The sequence below is a fragment of the Canis lupus genome, chromosome 15, assembly GCF_003254725.2.
Source record: "Canis lupus dingo isolate Sandy chromosome 15, ASM325472v2, whole genome shotgun sequence".
NCBI lineage: Eukaryota > Metazoa > Chordata > Mammalia > Carnivora > Canidae > Canis > Canis lupus.
In genome coordinates, this window is record NC_064257.1 from 9,199,620 (window position 1) to 9,214,118 (window position 14,499).

The window sequence follows — 14,499 nt, forward strand, 5'->3', positions numbered from 1 at the left end:
TAAATCAAAAATAGTACTACATAGAGGGTGAAGGTAAGAGGAATGGCAGAGATTAGCGCCACTTTAGGATCTCAAAGACGCAGGGGTAGTGGTCCCTTTCCTGTGTTTAACGCCTCTGCAGGAATCGGCTGGATCCTAGAGAATGATGAGAGACAACCACAAGCTCAACCAAGTAGTAGCCATAACCAAAGCTGCCCCTACCAGATGTATTATGTTTGCTACACTAGATAAATAAATATAGCCTCAGTGTGGTATGTAGCTACTGATTTGGCAAATGAGTTTTCTATCCTCATCAGAAACAGCTCCTTTCACATGGAATAAACAGTATACATTCACAGTTTTGCCTCAGGGCTGTTTTTTTGTTTTTTGTTTTTTGTTTTTTTTTCTGCAAAAAGCTTTATTGTCTCCATTTGGCCCACGTTTTGGGAAAGGGCTCCAGGATGGTTAAAAAGCTCCCTAGTGGCTGCATGGGAAAAGGTTCAGGCACAAGCCCTGGCACCGGGGGTTGCCAGAGGAGCCCCTCAAAGGCTGCTGGTCTCCAGAGGCTCCTAGTCGTGCTTGAGAATGAGCCTTTCGAAAAGATACTCGCCCAGCCCAGCCTGGGGGGTGGCCAGCCTGCGGAGGTTAGTCAGGTGGTCGCCCATCTTCTTGATGAGTTTTACCTCCTCATCTAGGAAGTGGTTCTCCAGGAAATCACAGAGATGGGGATCCATGTGGGCAGAACCCAGGCATGCAGATCCAGAATCCAGAAGGGCCTGGTTCAGGCTCTTCTCCAGAAGCAGGGCGGCTTCCATGGCGTCCAGGGTCTTCCCCCACTCATCTTGGGACGGTTTCTGCACGTCCTGGCTGGAAGAGGGCACGGCCGCCGCGCTGATTTTGCATCTTCAAGAAACGCTGGGCACCCTCGCGCTTCTCCTCAGCCAAGCTTCTCCTCAGCCAACTCGCAGAAGAAGTGGCCCACACCCTCCAGAGCCACATCGTCATGGTCGAAATAGAAGCCCAGAGAGAGGTAGGTGTAGGAGGCCCGCAGGTGCATGTTGACCAGGTGGTTGACGGCGGCCTCCACCTCGGTAGAATAATTCTGACAAATCTGGGAGCTCACGGTTGATCCCGGACAAGGAATTAAATTCAAACTTGGGTGTTCACTGCTGGTGGCAGAAGATGGCCAGGAAGATGGCTCCGAAAGTTGTGACTGGAAAAAAGGTTGGAGGGTGGCCGTTGGCTGGTAGAAGGGGCATCCCTGGGTCTGTTCCGTCCAAACACTGTTGAAGCAAGAGACAGATCCGCAGAACCACTGAAAGCACTGCCGCCTCAGGGCTATATTAAGTCTCCTACTCGATCATAAAAGTATGAAGAGAACAAGACTCAGAACAGCACATTGATCCATTTAATCATGCTGATCGTGCAAGATGAACAAGAGATGGCCAGCATGCTAAGTACATGGTAAGATACATGCGCTCCAAAGGGCAGGTGAAAAACTACAAATATCCGTGCCATTTCAGTGAAGTTTCAGGAATTCTGGAGGTCACAGTCATTCCAACCTATTCCCTTCAAAGCAAAAGACAAACTGCTGCATTTTGCATCTCCCACTACAAAAAAGGAACCACAACTCTGGTAGGCTTCTTCAGATTCCAGAGGCAACACATTGTATACATAGGAATATTGCTATAACCCATGAGCTGAGTGATACGAAAAGCTCACTGCCAGCTTTGAGTAGGGGAAACAACTCTACAGCAAGTCCAGGCTGTAGTGCAAGCAGTTCCTATCCTGTTGGAGGTCTAAATGTTGGGAAAAGATGCAGTAGAGAGTTTATAGCAAGCCTTAGTGGAAGAATCACAATGCAGGCACCCAGAGATCTGCAAGACAATCATACTGTTACATAAAAAAAAAAAAAAAAAAAAAAAAAGCTCCTGGTGTGTTTCTGGGCTCTGGAAAGAAACTGCTCACCCACTGGGCACTGTATGTCCAGAACTGCCCATAATGATCTGGGTTCAACAGGGCTCTCCAAATTATAAAGTCAAATGAGCTCAGGAACAATCCATTATGAGGTGGAAATGGTACATCTAAAATCAAACTCAAGCTGGGTGGCACAGCAGGTTGAGCATCTGACTCTTGGTTGAAGGCACAGTAGGCTGAGCATCCAACTCTTGGTTTCTACCTGGGTCATGACCTTGGGGTCATGAAATCCAGATATAGCCCTGTGTGGGGCTCCGCACTCAACAGGGAGCCTACTTGCAGTTCTCTCTCTTCCTCTCCTTCTGCCCTTCCCTCTGCTTACATGCTACCTCTAAATAAATAAATAAATGAATGAATGAATGAATGAATAAATAAATAAATAAATAAATAAATAAATAAATAAATCTTTAATTAAAAAAAAAAATTTAAAACTGAGCAACCTGGGTGGCTCAGCGGTTTAGCACCGCCTTCAGCCCAGGGCGTGATCCTGAAGACCCAGGATTGAGTCTCACATCAGGCTTCCTGCATGGAGCCTGCTTCTCCCTCTGCCTGTATCTCTGCCTCTCTCTGGTATGCAAGTCTCTCATGAATGACTAAATAAATAAAATCTTAAAAAAAAAAAAAAAATCCAAGCAGAACCAAAAGGCACAAGTAAGCTATATATGTAGGCAGCTACCACAATTATTCCAGCACCTTCTCCTCAGTTCACACCTACAGCTGCTTGGGGGATCCTTTATGACCAACTTAAGGAGATAAAAGCCAAAGCTTGGCTTATAAATATATTATAAATGGCTGAGTATGTGAGTGGAAGCTGAAAAAAGAAACAACAGCTTCATTATAGCCACCCTTAGGGTTGACCTTGACAGTGGGAAGGGAAAAATCTTCCTAAGGACAGAGCTTCAAATGATACATCTGGTCATGAACTTTGGTAAAAAGAAGAGTGGCCAGAGGTGAAAATATATAGACTCATAAGCAATTGCAAATGGAATGGCTAACTGCTCAGGGGACTTTAAGGAAAAAGACTACACAATTATTAGAAGAAGGCACGGGTAGAAGCAAATTAATAGACATATGGGAATGTGTAATAGTGCATAAAGTGTGAAAATTCTTTTCACGTGCTAATAACCCCCAAGAAGCATCCAATGAAGAGAGACACCAAATAACCAAGTGAACAAAATGACTCAGAAAGTTGACATGAGGGATCCCTGGGTGGCGCAGCGGTTTAGCGCCTGCCTTTGGCCCAGGGCGCGATCCTGGAGACCCGGGATCGAATCCCACGTCAGGCTCCCGGTGCATGGAGCCTGCTTCTCCCTCTGCCTGTGTCTCTGCCTCTCTCTCTCTCTCTCTCTGTGACTATCATAAATAAATAAAAATTAAAAAAAGAAAGTTGACATGAACCACCCCAGAACTGGCATGATGGGACATGAATAAAGTAGCCAGTGTGGCAGAAATAAAAATAGAAGCAAAGGAGGAGGCAGGGACGCCCACTTAGCAAGGCCCAATCAGGCTACCACCCCCACTGAACATCCAATCTGCGAGTAACAGAGACCAACACTGAGTATAGCACTATGCCTCAAGCTGACCAACCAGTTACCACATCCTATTCCTTCCATCTTGAAAAGGCCGAGCAGTTGATCCCCACAGGTATTCAATAGATAGTTATTCCAGGCATAGGTTTTTCTTTCCATAGAACCCCAGCCATACCACTAAGGAAGGGCTAACAGAATACCTGATCCACAGACACAGAATCCCATTTAACGTAGCATCCAACCAAAGGAACCACATTACAATGAAGGAATTGTGGCAATGGGCCCATAACCATGGGTTCCAGTGGTCTTATCATATAAAAGCACCATACAAAAGCATCCAGCCTTATAGAGTACTGAAATGGCCTACTAGAGACACAGCTGATAAACCAGCTCAGAGACAAGAATGGCGTGCTATCCTCTAGGATAGAGTATGTGCACTGATTCAGAGCTATGTTCCCAGTAGGAAGAACACATAAGTCTGAGAACCAAGAGGTAGAAGCAGAAATGACCTCCACTTACCATCATTCTCAATGATCCACTGGAGGACCTGTGCTTTCCATCTGGACAACGCTGGACTCCAGAGACCCTGGACATATTTTTGCCAGGAGACATGTCAAGGATCATACTGAGTTATAAGTTATAGCTGCAGCCAGTACAACTGGGACTCTGTGTCACTGGACCAAGAGCCAAGAAGAATCACCACCATGGCAGGGTAAATTAAGCCTCATCCTCAGAAGGAAGTATGTCTGCTGTTACATAATAGGAGCAACAAAGAGTTTGTGGAACTCAGATGATCCATCTGGGTGGCATTTGCCACGTACTCCCCTGCCCAGTTGTGACTATGAATGGACAAATGCAACCACTCCAGCCTCACAGCAGTATGATTCTCAGCAGCCTCAAAAATGAGGAGTGGGTCGTATCACTAGGTAAATTGCCCAGACCAACAGAAATGATAGCTAATGGCAAGGGAAATTTAGACTGAATAGTAAAGGAGACAAGGAGATCCACTGCAGCCCTGAGACCAGTTACACAGATGAGGGCTGAAGCTTGTCTCACTAATCCATTTCTTTGAAGTTTCCTATCAAGAAGAGAAGTCCAGGGTGCCTGGCTGAGGCATGAGACTCTTAATCTCAGAGTTGTGAGTTTGAGCCCCACATTGAGTACAGAGATTACTTTAAAAAAAATAAATAAAATATTGAGAGAGAGAGAGAGAGAGAGAGAGAGAGAGAGAAGTCAATGGAACTCTGAAAGAACTGCTTTCAGAAAATGTTTGGAGGGATCCCTGGGTGGCTCAGCGATTTGGTGCCTGCCTTTGGCCCAGGGCGCGATCCTGGAGTCCCGGGATTGAGTCCCGCGTCGGGTCCCGGCATGGAGCCTGCTTCTCCCTCCTCCTCTGCCTCTCTCTCTCTCTCTCTCTCTCTATCATAAATAAATAAATAAATATTTTAAAAAAAGAAAAAAAAAAGAAAATGTTTGGAGACCTAGATCCTACAGCACAAGAAATGGACTGTAGCAAATTCTTGGATCTCCCTTCAAGAAAGAACTTGTATTAAAAAAGAAGAGGGGAGGGAAAAGAAAAAGAAGAGGGGTGCCTGGGTAGCTCAGCTGGTTAAATGTCCAACTCTTGATCTCAGGGTCATGAGTTCAAGCCCTGCATTTGTAAAAATTAAAAAAAAACAAAAGAAGAATGAACTTGCATTCAGGTGCAAGGAGACAGTTAGCTAAAAGGCTCCAGCTGCAGTATGTTCAGAATTCATCTTGGCATTCCAGTTGAGCCCAGGCTCTTCTGGGGCAGCTCCTAGCCAGTGATGAAACATGGTAGATGTACTAGAACCCAGCCATTCCTTCCCAATGCAGGACTCCCCTAACAGGTGATTTTTGCTCTGGAGCTCCCTGTTGGATTAGCTGAGTTTTGTTGTTTTTTTTAATCTGTATCACAGATTGAGGCTCTTGTAGGTCAGTTCAGCTTGCACTCCCTTTCCTTTCCTGTATTACCTTACTCCCCCATAAGACCAACAAAAGGATGGATAGTTTAAAAAAAAAAAGCACTTGGTAAATATAAAAGACTTTTTTCTAATAGTTAACAGAAAGGTCCTTCAGGAAGTAATCAGGGCCTATTACCCAAGAGTTGAAATAGTCATGGATATTGTGAGTGGCCTTATAAAACATAAAAGTTAACCTATATCAGTAAGAGACATACTACTAAGTATTATGTGAAAAAAATGAATCCCCAGCTAATAAACTGGATAATATATGGCTGAACAAAGTCTGAACCAGTTTCTTTTACTCCAAATTTTTAAAACACTAAAGTGTATTTATCAATCTCTATCTGGGGTTCTATATACAGAACACTGAAAAATCCAAACTTATTTGATTAAAGAATACTTCCTTGCTCCTGGCCTAGGATGATTTAGTTCCAAAGTCAAAATTCACTGATCAAGGTCTCCAAAAGCTAACGAGGGAAAGAATGACAATTTTCTAGCTGGTTAACAATTTTCCAACTAATCAAAATATCACCTATCTATATGTCAAAATAACCATCTTTAGTATTTTGAGAGTAGAAAGGATATATAAAAGTTGTCACTAAAATGCATCTCATCCTTTTTTAATATAAAACATGCCCTTCTTTGCTTTATCAACAAATTCTCTAAAGATCTACAATAATGGGTTCACATTTTAATTACTAAATTTTCACTTTATGAGCAATATGAAAGCTTTATTTCAAGTGTGCTACAGGTGACCTGGTAATTTCATTTAACACAGATCTAGATGGTTTTTTCTCAAGCACATATACACTATCACAAGAAAGGACAGAAGAATGGGAGTAACAGGTAGGGAGGGAAGAGACATCAGTTGCAGACTACTCATCCAGCTAATTCCCAGAGTTTCTGTGTTTTTATTTATAAATATATTCTCTTTCCTTATTACAGGAGAAACTTTTATGTAAATTACAATCCCTTGTTCTTAATTCTCCTATTTTCCTTAGCCCATTCCCCCTATTCTGTTTTTTCATTAATGATACTGTCCACTGCCTGGAGCTATGCATATGCCATCTATGTTTTCATCCAGTTCTTTGGAAATTTGGATTGAATATTAAATGTGGAAGGGGCATCTAGTCCATCATTTATTTTCAGGTCAGAGAAATGCAGCCCAGAAATCAGTTATTATATTTTTCTAATAATAGCAAAGCAGACATTTATCTACTTCAAAAATACATATATGAAAGCTGAAATTCCCAAAATATATGCACATACACATTTTTTTGAGAGAGAAGGAGAGAGAGAGAGAGAGAGAGCAGGGAAGAGGGGGAGAGGAAGAGAGAGAATCCCAAGCAGGCTCCATGCCCAGTGTGAAGCCTGATGCAAGGCTCAATCCCAGGACCCCAAGATCACCACTGGAGGCAAAACCAAGAGTCAGACCCCAAACCAACTGTGCCAGACACCCCACATTTTTTTATCATACAAATGCTACATGCCAGTAGTATACTTCAAAGGCAAATACCACCAAAGTCAATCAACTAAAGTTGAACTCTCCTAATATGAATACTTCCTAAAGCACTATGTATCTTTTTTTTTTTTTTTTTTTAAGAGGGAAGGACAGAGAGAGAGAGGCGCAGAGGTAGGGACAGAGGGAGGGGGGGAGAGAGAACTCCAAGCAGGCTCCTCACTAAGCATGGAGCCCAACTCCAGGTCTTGATCTCAGCCAAAACCAAGAGTCAAATGGTCAACCAACTGAGCTACCCAGATGCCCCTGGAATATCTTAAAACAAATACAAAACACATGGAGAGGTTCACATGATGAAAAAGACTGCAAACTATGTAGTCAGAGAGATACATGGTTTGAATCATGGATGTGGGCTTAGGAAAGTCAGTAAACATCTCCATGCCACAGTTCCCTTAGTTATAAAACCTTCATGACAGTATGAAAGTCATTTTAAGAATTAGAAATAACATATATGAAACACCTACCAGAAAGATGGCACACAGTGGTCAAAGCTATATATATATATATTTTAACAACTGATAATTTATTTAAAAGGCTGATTCAAGAATCTGCAATAGTGACTTCAATGTGGACTCCTAGCTCAAAACTGATGAAAGTAATCTGTTTAACATTCTCAGAAGGACTGTGCAAATCAATAAGTCACTCATGGATCCTCATCTGAAAACAATCCCAAGTCTTAGAACCTTCACCGCAAGGAAGTTTTCTCATAGTGATTCTCAGAGTCATGGTGGGCAGCAGAACTGGTCCTTTCACTTTGAGACTCTTTTCCTTTGAACCTCTAATCAAGTCAGCACATACCTTTTCCAAACATTTTAGGTTGCAGCTGGTTAGTTCTAACCCAGTGAATTCCCACCTCTGGTTCCACAGGTGCCTTTCTGGTGTCTTTAAAAGCCATGGCTGTGGCGGGGGTGCAGCTTCCTGACCCACTTATTCCTCCACGAGAGTGAGCGAACAGCCGTGAGTCAGGAGCAGGAGCAGGGTGCCCAGAGCTCCACTGTAGCTGCAACTGCATCTTCCTCCTAGAGCTCAACCTTCTTTTTTTTAGACATTGAGCAGAAGCTTCCAAGAGTGACCTCACAATAATCTCAAAAATAGTTTACTTCAGCTACTAACTAAAAACAAAAACAGGGACACCTGGGTGGCTCAGTCAGTTAAGTCTCTGCTTTCGGCTCAGGTCATGATCCCAGGATCCTGGGATCCAGTGGTATCTGGCTCCCCTGCTCAGTGGAGAGTCTGCTTCTCTCTCTCGCTCTGCCCCTCTGCCCTTCCCATCTCCCCAAACCACCCCCACCCCTTGTGTTAACCATCTCTCTCTTTCATATTAATACATAAAATCTTTAAAAAATAATAATATAAAAACAAATACCTATGGGCAGTTATTACATCACCAGAATCACAAAAAGGTCTAGATGATATATTCTTAAGTTTTAAGGTTTTTCTGAAACTGGAAGGGTTCTGCTTCAATGACTTTTTAAGGGTTCTCTTGTTCAATTGAAAATGAAAAATGGAGGGCTCAGCCAGTTAAGCATCTGCCTTAGGCTCAGCCCAGCCATGGTCTCAAGGTCCTGGGATGGAGCCCAGCATGACAGACTCCCTGCTCAGCGAGGAGTCTGCTTCTCCCTCTCCCTGCCCCCACCCCCTCACTCCCTCTCTCAAAGAAATAAGTAAAATCTGAAAGAAAGAAAGAAAGAAAGAAAGAAAGAAAGAAAGAAAGAAAGAAAGAAAATGAAAAATGGAGACTAAGAGTTACATAAACCCTGACAATATTTTCACAAAATTTTTAAACTGCTTGCTCTTTATTTTAGTAAAGAGAATTTTGAGGTAACCAATATTTTGTTTCAATATAATACAAAAACATATACCATTTACTCTTTCTTCATTTTAATAAAACAAACTGGCAGATAAACTACCAAACTATAACAAGAGATTAGAAAAGAACCATATTATAGGGGCACCTGGCTGGCTCAGTCCATAAAGCATACAACTCTTAATCTCGGGGTTGTGAGTTTGCGCTCCACCTTGAATGTAGAGATTACTTAAAAATAAAAATCTTTAAAAAAAAAGAATCATATTACAAATAAAAATGAATATCTCTTCATTAATCCTAGTCAAAAGGCTCCAGAACTAATGTTTTTTGTAATTTTCTATAGAAATTATGACATTCGAAACAACTAAAAGACTGTATAACAAACCAGTGAGGCCTTTTTATCTCATTCAGTGGAAGGTCTGCATTAAAGGATCTAAAAGTGATCCTAAACACTTAAAATACTGTGTATATAGAATGAAGGTCCAAAACTTGCACTTTGCTCAAACAATAGTTCCCTGAAGTATCTCCTAACTAGTTTGAAAAAATCTTGAGAAACATTACCAAGTTATTATTGCTGACTTTGACCTGTGTTCTACAAAACTTCACAGAAAAGCTTTAATATCTTCAATGGGAACAAACAATAGGGGACTATACTATGTATAATAATAAAGAATAGGAGCTCTTGGCTAGCTCATTCTGTGGAGCATGCGACTCTTGAACTTGGGGTTTTAAGTCTGAACCCCACATTGGGTGTAGAGATTACTTAAAGTCCGTTGGAGGGGGGGTGATAAAGAACAATGACTCAACTATATTTATATAGAATTACGTATCATGGAGAGACAATGACAATCCTTACAATCCTTAATGTTGGGCTGGCTGAGAGACAGGGGCACCCGGCACCCAAAAAGGCTGATCTTCGGCCAAAGCAGCCATGACCACATCATCTCCAGTAAATCCAAGCCTAGATGGGAAACCAAAACTTTCCATCCAGGACTTTCCAGCCAGGGACCACCCCCCATCGTCTGTACTATCCCCACCCCCAGCCAATCCTCTAGGCGCTCACGATGTTCCCTTGCCTAATTTGGCAAGGGACCCACCCGAACCCCGGTGTGGTGAGCCTTCCCTGACTCAGAGGCCACCTCGCCAGGGAGCACTCCCCATTAAAGCACTCTCGAACCTACTGCCTGGCTCTGCTGGGTTTTTTTATTTCTCCGCTGTTCATTTTGGAAAAAACCTAACACTTAATATGTCAGACCTCAATGCTTAGAAATATTAATGGGTAGCATATTTATGCTATTGGACTCTATCTTTTTAGAAATGTTTTAACAGTTAAAGGAAAACTGAACTTAAGGAAATATTCTTAGAAGATAATCTTCCAGCTGGAAATCCCCTCTTCCCATTACTACCCAAAGTGGTTAACTAGTTCTGTCCAGTTCACTGTTTACTAAACAGGAAACTAGAAAGTTCACAGCTTTTGTCCTCAAGACAAAAAGATTCCTTATCATTAAAGACTCCTGTAATTTATCTGCAAGTAAAAGCTTCATCAATTTACATAATGACTGTAAGTAAAAGTTATAATCCTCAAATAGAGCCTTAATTTACCACTTCACACCCACTAAGATGGCTCTAATTAAAAAGATCTAAAAAAAAAAAAAAAGACGTAATAATAAGGGTTGGTGAGGATATGCAGAAACTGGACCCTTCTACATTGCTGGTGGGAATACAAAACGGTCAGTCCTCAAAAAGGTTTGAAAAGTTACCTTTTGACCCTGACAATATAACACTAGGTGTATACCCAAAACAAAGGAAAACATTTGTACATTAAATGTTCACAGTAGGGACGCCTGGGTGGCTCGGCGGTTTGGCACCTGCCTTCAGCCCAGGGTGTGATCCTGGAGACCTGGGATTGAGTCCTATGTCCGGCTCCCTGCATGGAGTCTGCTTCTCTCTCTTTCTCTTTCTCTTTCTCTCTTTCTCTCTCTCTGTCTCTCTCATTAATAAAAAATAAAATCTTTAAAAATAAAAAAATAAATGTTCACATTGTTCATAACAGCCCAAAAGAAAAAATAACCCAAACTGACGAAGGGATAAATAAAATGTGGCATATCCCTATAATGGAATATCATTCAGTAGTATAAAGAAATGAATTACTGGTACATGCTAAAACGTGGACAAACCCTGAAAACCTTATGCTCAAAGAAAGAAACCAATCATATATCTTATGATTCCACTTATACGAAATGTCCAGAAGAGATGGGATATAGGCAGAAAGCACATTAGTGGTTGCCTAGGGCTGGGTAGATTGAGAGGAAACAGGGAGTGGATTTCTTTTTGGGGTGATGAAAATATCAAAAAGCAGATGCTGGTAATATCTGCATAACTCTGAATACCTCACAGCATTGAACTCTACACTTTAAATGGGTTAACTGTATAGTATTTGAACTATATCTCAACAAAGCTGTTACTAAAAAAGAGTCTTATCTAATATTTTAAATTTAACTGAAATACATGTATTCTTCACTTTACATCTTAAAGTTAACTTTAACTAATAAAGTTAACATTATTTCAAACAGCCAGGAGAACCCAGGACTGAATACACCCAAACTTTCTTTTTTAGTGAAAAGTTCTAGACTCATTTTATCATTTCCTTAGGTCTTACTTCCTAAGACTCCTTCCCTCAAAAGATACTAAGTTTTCATTTAAGTTTAATTAATCTTTAAAACCTAGGGCATGGATTTACTACTTCTGTGTTTTATTTTTTTTTAAGATTTTATTTATTTATTCATGAGAGACAGAGAGACAGAGAGACAGAGAGAGAGAGACACCGAGACACAGGCAGAGGCAGAGGGAGAAGCAGGCTCCATGCAGGGAGCCCCATGCAGAACTCTATCCGGGGACTCCAAGATCACGCCCTGAACTGAAGGCAGGTGCTAAACCACTGAGCCACCCAAGTGTCCCTAAACATAGCATTTTTAAATTGTTTTATTAAATATTTATTTATAAAGCATAAAACATTCCACTAACTACACCATTAAAATGCTAACTCTGATACCTTAATTTCTCCCTAATTTAACAATCTCTAATAGTTCAAAATTAATCATATTGATTTTATTTCCTAGTTGTAAACTGTATAAATAATGATCTTTCAAGTTTTTTCAAATACAAGTAAACAAAAAGTATACTTTCCACTTTTAGGGTAACAATGATTTACCAGGATTCATGAAATTGAATTGCAGCTCTGATTTACATACTGTATCATTTAATCCTTACAATAATTCTATAAAATAGGCATTAACAGCTTCATTTTATAGAATAATTAAGGCTTAAAAGGGGTAAGAAATTTGTTCAAGGTCCTATAGGTTATAAGACTGAATCCCATATCTGACAGGTTATAAAAATCTAGATCTAATCTACAGTTTGTAAAGAAAAGTCTATGTTTTGAAGACCATTCAGTTTTTAAATAATGCAATTTAACAAATTGATACTGTTTTTGAAAACTAAGTATATAGACTAGTTTTATTCAATAACTGCAACTATTTATCTCTCATTATTACCTTACACTAAAAACGTTGCTCTATATAATGCAAGCCAGGTACACACAATAAAAAATCACGTAAAAGTCCGAAAATGAATAATGGAAAATAAAACTCTGACAATGTAATAAGTGTACCCTATACATACAGAATAGCTCATTTATTCAGTAAAAATGAGATGGGAAATATGTATAATAATTACAATCAAATTGTTTTCTATCAAAAATTTTTAAGAATTCCAAAAGTAGATTCATTCTCTAAAAAAAATTAAAGCTACCATGTTTTAAGTCACATATAAATTCCAAACTCTATTTTTAATTTTGTTTTTCCCAAAAAGAGAAATGGATGTGAACATTTATTGGGTACTTTTAAAAGATCCTGAGCTAATTGCTTTTCATTATTTTTATCTCATGGAACTAGTTCTACTTCTCTGTGATGGGTACTACTCCAATTATTACTACATAAGAAGCAACTCAGGATCTAAATGTCACATTGTTCTAAGAGTTGTAGTAAGAATTCCTGCCCACATCTGACTCCATACTCTGTACCACATCATGCAATTAGCAACCATAAACCACCACACACACACACACACACACACACACACACACAATGTCTTTAGGAATGTATTTAAGTCCAGGCAATTATCTTTTAAACGAGATTTGTGCCTTGCAACTTGTCTGTGGCCAACATATATAACAGGTGCCAAATAAAAGTTTACTGAATGGGATGCACACTGGTAGCTTAGCAACAGAAGAAGAAATGGGACCATCTTCATTCATTCTGCCTTTCTAAGGGAGTTAATATACAACTATTACTTACCAGGCAACATATACAACTTTCTCCTTACAGAATAAAACAATTATAGAATAGAAGGGAATGGAATAGAAGGGAATGATCACATATAAAAATTACTAATTCTTAAAGGGCAAGCTGTTGATTAAATATTTGAAGCTTTCTTTTTTTTAAGATTTTATTTATTCATGAGAGACACACAGAGAGAGAAAGAGGCAGAGACATAGGCAGAGGGAGAAGCAGGCTCCATGCAGGAAGCCTGATGTGAGACTTGATCCTAAGACCCCAGGATCACGACCTGAGCCAAAAGCAGAGGCCCAACCTCTGAGCCACGCAGGTGCTCCAAATATTCGAAGCCTTAAAGAGAGATCCAGCATGTTCTGCTCAACTCTTGTCTGCCTCGTAAGAGTTCTGTCTCCACAGTTGGCTAGTTGCTAGCAGAGAGACCATGGTCATTTTTGTGCTCCTAGAACACCAAACACAGGACCTAACACTTAATACTAATAGCTAAACTTTTATAAAGATCTTCCACAAATTAGAAAACTTTTTCAGATGAATTAACCCTAAAAGCCTTGCAAGGTAAGTGTAGTATCTATCTACATTTTATAGACAATGACTTCAAAGTCCAAGAAGAGATTAAGTGACAAGATAAGTGGCCAGGTATCCTATAACACCACAGCCACCAGAAAAGGCTGATATATGTTAATTGAATCAGCTATCCCTTGAAATATCATTTTTCTTTCTAAGATTGTAACACCATTATCTGTTGCTATGATAAATGATTGTACTGCCACTTAAGATTGATAGCTTTGCTAGAAAACAGATACTGTCATTTAGGCTTGACCAGGTTAGTTAACTTTTAACTTCGTATATCAGTGATTCTCAAACTTTAAGAGGACTACGAATTGGGGAGCTTGATAAAAATAAAGATCCTTGGGCCACCATGATCTCTAGAAATCCTGATTCAAGGGACCAGGAATCTGCATATCTTAATAAGCACTCTCAGCTGATTCTAATGGTTGTAGTCTTTAGAGACACTTTGAGAATTGAACTAGACTTCCGAAACTTAATCTACTCCCCCCAATTATTTTAATCAAGCCAATTTTTTTTTACAGTTTTAAGTATTTAAGCAAAATCTTACAAAAACAATCCAAGCCTACCACATCTAACAGGAAAGGTCCTCAAAAATGTTTACTACACCAAACTTCTCTAGACCTCAGGAGCCTGCAGACCGACCTCAGGCCCTGCATGGAGCCTGTTTCTCTCTCTGCCTGTGTCTCTGCCTCTCTCTTCACATAGTTGATGAGTTCAACTATGACTGCAACGTAATTTAGTAAAACATTTTTGTAAGTCCTACAAAAACGACTGGATGTTA

General features: G+C 40.2%; 1 protein-coding gene and 2 pseudogenes across 3 annotated transcripts in view; all 3 read right to left on the reverse strand.

Annotated features, from left to right (window-relative positions):
• Positions 1–14,499, reverse strand: part of ZFYVE9 (zinc finger FYVE-type containing 9) — a 184,199-nt gene that overhangs the window by 168,418 nt on the left and 1,282 nt on the right. The window lies entirely within an intron of this gene.
• On the reverse strand, positions 363–1,979 carry LOC112642215 (ferritin light chain-like; annotated as a pseudogene).
• On the reverse strand, positions 7,530–8,251 carry LOC112642467 (40S ribosomal protein S20-like; annotated as a pseudogene).